At 69.5% G+C, this 10,000-nt stretch overlaps 1 non-coding gene across 1 annotated transcript; it reads right to left on the bottom strand.

The window, feature by feature from the left end:
* Positions 1-9,505: 9,505 nt before the first annotated feature.
* On the bottom strand, positions 9,506-9,624 carry LOC148023669 (5S ribosomal RNA). Its single transcript, XR_015693984.1, has one exon. It is a non-coding gene; the product is annotated as a 5S ribosomal RNA (ribosomal RNA).
* Between the last annotated feature and the right edge of the window lie 376 nt (positions 9,625-10,000).

Here is a 10,000-nt window from a genome sequence, read left to right as displayed (position 1 = left end):
GCCCCCCCCCCTCAACACACACCACACCACACCACCCCTCCCCCCCCTCCAAAATTCACCCCCCACCCCCCTCAACACACACCACCCCACACCTCCCCTCCCCCCCCCCCAAAAATTCCCCCCCCCCCTCAACACACACCACCACATCCCCCCCCCTCAAAAATCCCCCCCCCCCTCAACACACAAAACACCACCCCTCCCCCCCCCCCTCAAAAATCCCCCCCCCCCCCAACACACACCACACCACACCACACCACACCTCCCCCCCCCTCCAAATTTTGCCCCCCCCCCCCCCCAAAAAATTGGCCCCCCCCCTCAACACACACCACCCCTCCCCCCCCTCCAAAATTCGCCCCCCCCCCCCCTCAAAAATCCCCCCCCACCTCAACACACACCACACCACACCACACCAACCCTCCCCTTCCCCCCTCCAAATTTCGCCTTCCCCTCAACACACACCACCCCACCCCTCCCCCCCCCCCAAAAATTCGCCCCCCCCGTCCAAATTTCGCCCCTTCCCCCCCCAAAAATTCCCCCCCCCCCCTCAACACACACCACACCACACCACCCCACACGACGCCTCCCCCCCCCTCAAAAATCCCCCCCCCCCCTCAACACACACCACACCACACCACCCCTCCCCCCCCCTCAAAAATCCCCCCCCTCAACACACACCACACCACCCCTCCCCTTCCCCCCCTCCGAATTTCGCCCGCCCCTCAACACACACCACCCCACCCCTCCCCCCCCCCCCGCCCCCAAAAAATTCGCCCCCCCCCCAACACACACCACCCCACCCCCCCCCCCCCCAAAAATTCGGCCACCCCCCTCAACACACACCACACCACACACCCCCTCCCCCCCTCCAAAATTTGCCCCCCCCCCCCCCCCCCCAAAAATTCGCGCCCCCCCCCCCCTCAATACACACCTCCCCACCCCCCCCCCCCCCTCAACAAACACCACACCACCCCTCCCCCCCCCTCAAAAATCCCCCCCCCCCCTCAACACACACCACACCACACCACCCCTCCCCCCCCCCCCCCCCCCCCAAAAAATCACCCCCCCGCCCCCCTCAACACACACCACCCCACCCCCCCCCCCCCACAACACACACCACACAACCCCTCCCCCCCCCTCAAAAATTCCCCGCCCCCCCCTCAACACACACCACACCACCCCTCCCCCCCCTCAAAAATCCCCCCCCCCCCTCAACACACACCACACCACACCACCCCTCCCCCCCCCCCCCCCCAAAAAATCCCCCCCCGCCCCCCTCAACACACACCACCCCACCCCCTCCCCCCCCACAACACACACCACACAACCCCTCCCCCCCCCTCAAAAATTCCCCGCCCCCCCCTCAACACACACCACACCACCCCTCCCCCCCCCTCAAAAATCCCCCCCCCCCTCAACACACACCACACCACACCACCCCTCCCCCCCCCCCCCAAAAAAATCCCCCCCCCGCCCCCCTCAACACACACCACCCCACCCCCCCCCCCACAACACACACCACACAACCCCTCCCCCCCCCCTCAAAAATTCCCCGCCCCCCCCTCAACACACACCACACCACCCCTCCCCCCCCCTCAAAAATCCCCCCCCCCCCCCTCCAAATTTTGCCCCCCCCCCCAAAAAATTGGCCCCCCCCCTCAACACACACCACACCACACCACCCCTCCCCCCCCCCCTCCAAAATTCGCCCCCCCCCCCCCCCCCCCCCCCTCAACACACACCACCCCACCCCCCCCCTCAACACACACCACACCACCCCTCCCCCCCCCCTCAAAAATCCCCCCCCCCCTCAACACACACCACAACACCCCTCCCCCCCCGCCCCAAAAATTCGCCCCCCCCTCAACACACACCACACCACACCACCGCTCCCCCCCCCCCCCTCCAAAATTCGCCCCCCCCCCAAAAATTTCCCACCCCTCCCCCCTCAACACACACCACCCCACCCCCCCCCCCCAACACACACCACACCACCCCTCCCCCCCCCCCTCAACACACACCACACCACACCACCCCTCCCCCCCCCTCCAAAATTCGCCCCCCCCCCCCCCCCCTCAACACACACCACCCCACCCCCCCCCTCAACACACACCACACCACCCCTCCCCCCCAAAAAATTTGGCCACCCCCCTCAACACATACCACACCACACCACACCACCCCTCCCCCCCCCCCCCCCCAAAATTCGCCCCCCCCCCCTCAATACACACCTCCCCACCCTTCCCCCCCCCCCCGCCCCCAACACACACCACCCCTCCCCCCCCCCCAAAAATTCGCCCCCCCCCCCCCCCTCAATACACACCTCCCCACCCTTCCCCCCCCCCCTCAACACACACCACACCACACCACACCACCCCTCCCCTTCCCCCCCTCCAAATTTCGCCCCCCCCTCAACACACACCACCCCACCCCTCCCCCCCCCCCTCCAAATTTCGCCCCTTCTCCCCCCCAAAAATTCCCCCCCCCCCCCTCCCTCAACACACACCACACCACACCACCCCTCCCCCCCCCACCCCCCTCAACACACACCACCCCACACCACCCCTCCCCCCCCCAAAAATCCCCCCCCCCAACACACACCTCACCACCCCTCCCCCCCCCTCAAAAATTCCCCCCCCCCCCCCCCCCTCAACACACAAAACACCACCCCTCCCCCCCCCCCCTCAAAACACACCACACCACACCACCCCTCCCCCCCCCCCCTCCAAATTTTGCCCCCCCCCCCCCCCCCCAAAAAAATTGGCCCCCCCCTCAACACACACCACACCACACCACCCCTCCCCCCCCCTCCAAAATTCGCCCCCCACCCCCCTCAACACACACCACCCCACACCTCCCCTCCCCCCCCCCAAAAATTTCCCCCCCCCCCCAACACACACCACCACATCCCCCCCCCCCCCTCAAAACACACCACACCACCCCTCCCCCCCCCTCAAAAATCCCCCCCCCCCCCCCTCAACACACAAAACACCACCCCTCCCCCCCCCCCCCCTCAAAAATCCCCCCCCCCAACACACACCACACCACACCACCCCTCCCCCCCCCCCTCCAAATTTTGCCCCCCCCCCCAAAAAATTGGCCCCCCCCTCAACACACACCACCCCTCCCCCCCCCTCCAAAATTCGCCCCCCCCACCCCTCAAAAATCCCCCCCCCCCCCCTCAACACACACCACACCAACCCTCCCCTTCCCCCCTCCAAATTTCGCCTTCCCCTCAACACACACCACCCCACCCCTCCCCCCCCCCCCCCCCCGTCCAAATTTCGCCCCTTCCCCCCCCAAAAATTCGCCCCCCCCCTCAACACACACCACCCCACACCACGCCTCCCCCCCCTCAAAAATTCCCCCCCCCCCCTCAACACACACCACACCACACCACCCCTCCCCCTCCCTCAAAAATCCCCCCCCCTCAACACACACCACACCACCCGTCCCCTTCCCCCCCTCCGAATTTCGCCCCCCCCTCAACACACTCCACCCCACCCCTCCCCCCCCCCCGCCCCCAAAAAATTCGCCCCCCCCCCCCAACACACACCACCCCACCCCCCCCCCCCCCCCCCAAAATTCGGCCACCCCCCTCAACACACACCACACCACACACCCCCTCCCCCCCTCCAAAATTTCCCCCCCCCCCCCCCCCCCGCCCCCAACACAAACCACCCCTCCCACCCCCCCCCAAAAATTCGCGCCCCCCCCCCCCCTCAATACACACCTCCCCACCCCCCCCCCCCTCAACAAACACCACACCACCCCTCCCCGCCCCCTCAAAAATCCCCTCCCCCCCCCCCTCAACACACACCACACCACCCCTCCCCCCCCCCCCCAAAAATCCCCCCCCCCCCCCCCCCCCAACACACACCACCCCAACCCCCCCCCCAACACACACCACACAACCGCTCCCCCCCCCTCAAAAATTCCCCGCCCCCCCCTCAACACACACCACACCACCCCGCCCCCCCCTCAACACACACCACACCACCCCTCCCCCCCCCCTCAACACACCCACACCACCCCACCTCTCCTCCAAAATTCTCCCCCCCCCCCCTCAACACACACCACACCACACCACCCCTCCCCCCCCCTCCAAAATTTGCCCCCCCACCCCCCGGCCCCAACACACACCACCCCTCCCCCCCCCTCCCAAAAATTCGCCCCCCCCCTCAATACACACCTCCCCACCCTTTCCCCCCCCCCCCTCAACACACACCACACCACCCCTCCCCCCCCCCCCCCCAAAAATCCCCCCCCCCCCCAACACACACCACCCCACCCCCCCCCCCAACACACACCACACAACCGCTCCCCCCCCTCAAAAATTCCCCGCCCCCCCCTCAACACACACCACACCACCCCGCCCCCCCCTCAACACACACCACACCACCCCTCCCCCCCCCCTCAACACACCCACACCACCCCACCTCTCCTCCAAAATTCTCCCCCCCCCCCTCAACACACACCACACCACACCACCCCTCCCCCCCCCTCCAAAATTTGCCCCCCACCCCCCGGCCCCAACACACACCACCCCTCCCCCCCCCCCCCAAAAATTCGCCCCCCCCCTCAATACACACCTCCCCACCCTTTCCCCCCCCCCCCTCAACACACACCACACCACCCCTCCCCCCCCTCTCAAAAATCCCCCCCCCCCCCCCTCAACACACACCACACCACCCCTCCCCTTCCCCCCCTCCAAATTTCGCCCACCCCTCAACACACATTACCCCACCCCTCCCCCCCCCCCCCAAAAATTCGCCCCCCCCCCCTCAACACACACCACCCCACACCACACCACCCCTCCCCCCCCCCAAAAAAATCCCCCCCCCCCCCGCCCTCAACACACACCACCCCCCCCCCCTCAACACACACCACACCACACCACCCCTCCCCCCCCCCCCCTCAAAAATCCCCCCCCCCCCTCAACACACACCACACCACACCACACCACACCACCCCTCCCCTTCCCCCCCTCGAAATTTCGCCCCCCCCTCAACACACACCACCCCACCCCTCCCCCCCCCCCGCCCCAAAAATTCGCCCCCCCCTCCAAATTTCGCCCCTTCCCCCCTCGTCACTCCCCCACCCAACCCAACCCCGCGCCACCCCCATGACACGGCACACCCCCCCACCCCACCGCACCCCCCCACGACGCCCCCCCCCCCCCGCACCCCACCTCGAAAAACCCCGCTCCCTCCACGCCACACCACAAATGCCTCCGAAAACCCTGCTCGACCCACCCCACCCCGCGTCACCCCCCCACGACATGGCGCACCCCCCACCCCACCGCACCCCCCAACGACGCCGCCCCGCACCCCACCTCGAAAAACCCCGCTCCCTCCATACCACCCCACCACGCCTCCGAAAACCCCGCTCGACCCACCCCACCTCGCGTCAGCCCCCCACGACACGGCACACCCCCCACACCCCACCGCACCCCCCCACGACGCGGCGCATATCCCCCCCCCCCCCCCCCGCACCCCACCTCGAAAAACCCCGCTCGACCCACCCAACCCCGCGTCACTCCCTCAGGACACGGCGCACCCCCCCACCCCACCGCACCCCCCCACGACGCCCCCCCGCACCCCACCTCGAAAAACCCCGCTCGACCCACCCAACCCCGCGTCACCCCCCCACGACACGGCGCACCCCCCCACCCCACCGCACCCCCCCACGACGCCCCCCCCCGCACCCCACCTCGAAAAACCCCGCTCCATCCACGCCACACCACCACGCCTCCGAAAACCCCGCTCGACCCACCCCACCCCGCGTCTCCCCCCCACGACACGGCGCACCCCCCACCCCACCGCACCCCCCAACGACGACGCCCCGCACCCCACCTCGAAAAACCCCGCTCCCTCCATACCACCCCACCACTCCTCCGAAAACCCCGCTCGACCCACCCCACCTCGCGTCAGCCCCCCACGACACGGCACACCCCCCACACCCCACCGCACCCCCCCACGACGCGGCGCATATCCCCCCCCCCCCCCCCGCACCCCACCTCGAAAAACCCCGCTCGACCCACCCAACCCCGCGTCACTCCCTCAGGACACGGCGCACCCCCCCACCCCACCGCACCCCCCCACGACGCCCCCCCGCACCCCACCTCGAAAAACCCCGCTCGACCCACCCAACCCCGCGTCACCCCCCCACGACACGGCGCACCCCCCCACCCCACCGCACCCCCCCACGACGCCCCCCCCCGCACCCCACCTCGAAAAACCCCGCTCCATCCACGCCACACCACCACGCCTCCGAAAACCCCGCTCGACCCACCCCACCCCGCGTCTCCCCCCCACGACACGGCGCACCCCCCACCCCACCGCACCCCCCAACGACGACGCCCCGCACCCCACCTCGAAAAACCCCGCTCCCTCCATACCACCCCACCACTCCTCCGAAAACCCCGCTCGACCCACCCCACCTCGCGTCAGCCCCCCACGACACGGCACACCCCCCACACCCCACCGCACCCCCCCACGACGCGGCGCATATCCCCCCCCCCCGCACCCCACCTCGAAAAACCCCACTCGACCCACCCAACCCCGCGTCACTCCCCCAGGACACGGCGCACCCCCCCACGACGCGGCGCATATCCCCCCCCCCCCCCCCGCACCCCACCTCAAAAAACCCCGCTCGACCCACCCCACCCCGCGTCACCCCCCCACGACACGGCGCACCCCCCCACCCCACCGCACCCCCCCACGACGCCCCCCCCCGCACCCCACCTCGAAAAACCCCGCTCCCTCCACGCCACACCACCACGCCTCCGAAAACCCCGCTCGACCCACCCCACCCCGCGTCTCCCCCCCACGACACGGCGCACCCCCCCACGACGCCCCCCCGCACCCCACCTCGGAAAACCGCGCTCCCTCCACAGCACCCCACCTCTCCTCCAAAAACCCCGCTCGACCACCCCCACCCCGCGTCACCCCCCAGGACGCCCCCCCGCACCCCACCTCGAAAAACCCCGCTCCCTCCACAGCACCCCACCTCTCCTCCAAAAACCCCGCTTGACCACCCCAACCCCGCGTCACTCCCCCACGACACGGCGCACCCCCCCACGACACGGCGCACCCCCCCACGACGCCCCCCCGCACCCCACCTCGGAAAACCGCGCTCCCTCCACAGCACCCCACCTCTCCTCCAAAAACCCCGCTCGACCACCCCCACCCCGCGTCACCCCCCAGGACGCCCCCCCGCACCCCACCTCGAAAAACCCCGCTCCCTCCACAGCACCCCACCTCTCCTCCAAAAACCCCGCTCGACCCACCCCACCCCGCTCGACCCACCCCACCCCGCGTCACCCCCCCCACGACACGGCGCACCCCCGCACCCCACCTCGAAAAACCCCGCTCCCTCCACAGCACCCCGCCACGCCTCCGAAAACCCCGCTCGACCCACCCCACCCCGCGTCACCCCCCACGACACGGCGCACCCCCCCACCCCACCGCACCCCCCCACGACGCCCCCCCGCACCCCACCTCGAAAAACCGCGCTCCCTCCACAGCACCCCACCTCTCCTCCAAAAACCCCGCTCGACCACCCCCACCCCGCGTCACCCCCCAGGACGCCCCCCCGCACCCTCGAAAAACCCCGCTCCCTCCACAGCACCCCACCTCTCCTCCAAAAACCCCGCTTGACCACCCCAACCCCGCGTCACTCCCCCACGACACGGCGCACCCCCCCACCCCACCGCACCCCCCCACGACGCCCCCCCGCACCCCAGCTCGAAAAACCGCGCTCCCTCCACAGCACCCCACCTCTCCTCCAAAAACCCCGCTCGACCACCCCCACCCCGCGTCACCCCCCCACGACGCCCCCCCGCACTCCACCTCGAAAAACCCCGCTCCCTCCACAGCACCCCACCTCTCCTCCAAAAACCCCACCTCTCCTCCAAAAACCCCGCTTGACCACCCCAACCCCGCGTCACTCCCCCATGACACGGCGCACCCCCCCACGACGCCCCCCCCGCACCCCACCTCGAAAAACCCCGCTCCCTCCACACCACCCCGCCACGCCTCCAAAAAACCGCGCTCGACCCACCCCACCCCGCGTCACGGCGCACCCCCCACCCCACCGCACCCCCCCACGACGCCCCCCCCCCCCACCCCACCTCGAAAGACCGCGCTCCATCCACAGCACCCCACCTCTCCTCCAAAAACCCCGCTCGACCCACCCCACCCCGCGTCACCCCCCCACCACACGGCGCACCCCCCCACGACGCCCCCCCGCACCCCACCTCGAAAAACCCCGCTCCCTCCACAGCACCCCGCCACGCCTCCGAAAACCCCGCTCGACCCACCCCACCCCGCGTCACCCGCCACGACACGGCGCACCCCCCCACAACGCCCCCCCCGCACCCACCTCGAAAAACCCCGCTCCCTCCACGCCTCCGAAAACCCCGCTCGACCCACCCCACCCCGCGTCACCCCCCCCACGACACGGCGCACCCCCGCACCCCACCTCGAAAAACCCCGCTCCCTCCACAGCACCCCGCCACGCCTCCGAAAACCCCGCTCGACCCACCCCACCCCGCGTCACCCCCCACGACACGGCGCACCCCCCCACCCCACCGCACCCCCCCACGACGCCCCCCCCGCACCCCACCTCGAAAAACCCCGCTCCCTCCACGCCTCCGAAAACCCCGCTCGACCCACCCCACCCCGCGTCACCCCCCCACGACGCCCCCGCGCACCCCACCTCGGAAAACCCGCTGCATCCACACCACCCCACCCCGCGTCACGGCACACCCCACCGCACCCCCCCTCGACGCGGCGCATCCCCCCCGCACCCCACCTCGAAAAACCCCGCTCCATCGACACGACCCCGCCACGCCTCCAAAAACCCCGCTCGACCCAGCCCACCCCGCGTCACCCCCCCACGACACGGCGCACCCTCCACCCCACCGCACCCCCCGACGACGCGGCGTATCCCCCGCGCACCCCACCTCCAAAAACCCCGCTCGACCCACGGCACGTCACCTCACCCCCCCACGACATGGCACACCCTCCCTCTTTAGAAATCGCGCTCCGCAATGACACGGCACACACACCCCACTGCACACGACCCCCTCCCGCGACACGGAACCTTCCACCCCCCGACGGACCTCCTCAAGAAACCCCCCCACGACATGGCACCCCCCCGCGACATGGCACACCCTCCCTCCTCAGAAATCCCCGCTCCAACAACCCGCCCGCGCAACATGGCACGCCCTCCCTCCTCGGAAAAACCCCGCTCCACCGAACCCCCCCACAACATGGCACACCCTCCGCTCCCAAAATACCTCGCATCTTGAGGAGGGGGTATCACGTGAGAGCGAGGCAGAGGGAGGGGCCAGGCACGACGTACGCAAAGACAATCGCGACGAGGAGAGGAGGCGCCGCGTCATGGCAAGGCGAGGGGGTTTCCTACCACGATGTCAGCGTTGGAGAGTCGAGACGTGATCCGAGGGGATTTCCATGCCACGGTCTCGAAACAAGCATGCAAAAGGGTGCAGCACCAGGACTTCCCGGGAGGTCACCCATCCCAGTACTGTTCTGGCCCAAGCGCGCTTAACTGCGGAGTTCTGATGGGATCCGGTGTATTAGCGCTGGTGTGACCGCACCACAAACACAAAGGAATTCCAAAGAGCTCTTGTATACTCGGAAAGTGGCACGAGAGAGCCCAAGAGCGAGGCATGGCGGCATGCCATGCCGCTCATGCCACGGAGGACGCGACTAAACGCGAACCCTAAACCCCGCGCACATGGAGGCGACGCACAAAAGATTGAATGCCGCCGTCGCGTGCCATTTCTAACACGAAGGGCAAGCATCCACGTGAAGAGCACCCCGTGCACACATAGGCGACGACGTAGAAAAGATCGAGCCGCAGAATACGTGCCACGGAGGACACGCGCCCACGGCATGCCACAAGGCGGTGGGGGAGAGGGGGGCATGCCATTCATACCACGAGGACCCGTGTCCACGCGAGCACTAAACCCCGC

The sequence above is a fragment of the Lygodium microphyllum genome, chromosome 16 (genome assembly GCF_053477565.2).
Source record: "Lygodium microphyllum isolate KBCC chromosome 16, Lygodium_microphyllum_v1.1.10, whole genome shotgun sequence".
Classification (NCBI taxonomy): Eukaryota; Viridiplantae; Streptophyta; class Polypodiopsida; order Schizaeales; family Lygodiaceae; genus Lygodium; species Lygodium microphyllum.
Note: the sequence above shows the minus strand (reverse complement) of the source record. Positions and strands in the feature narration are given on the sequence as shown.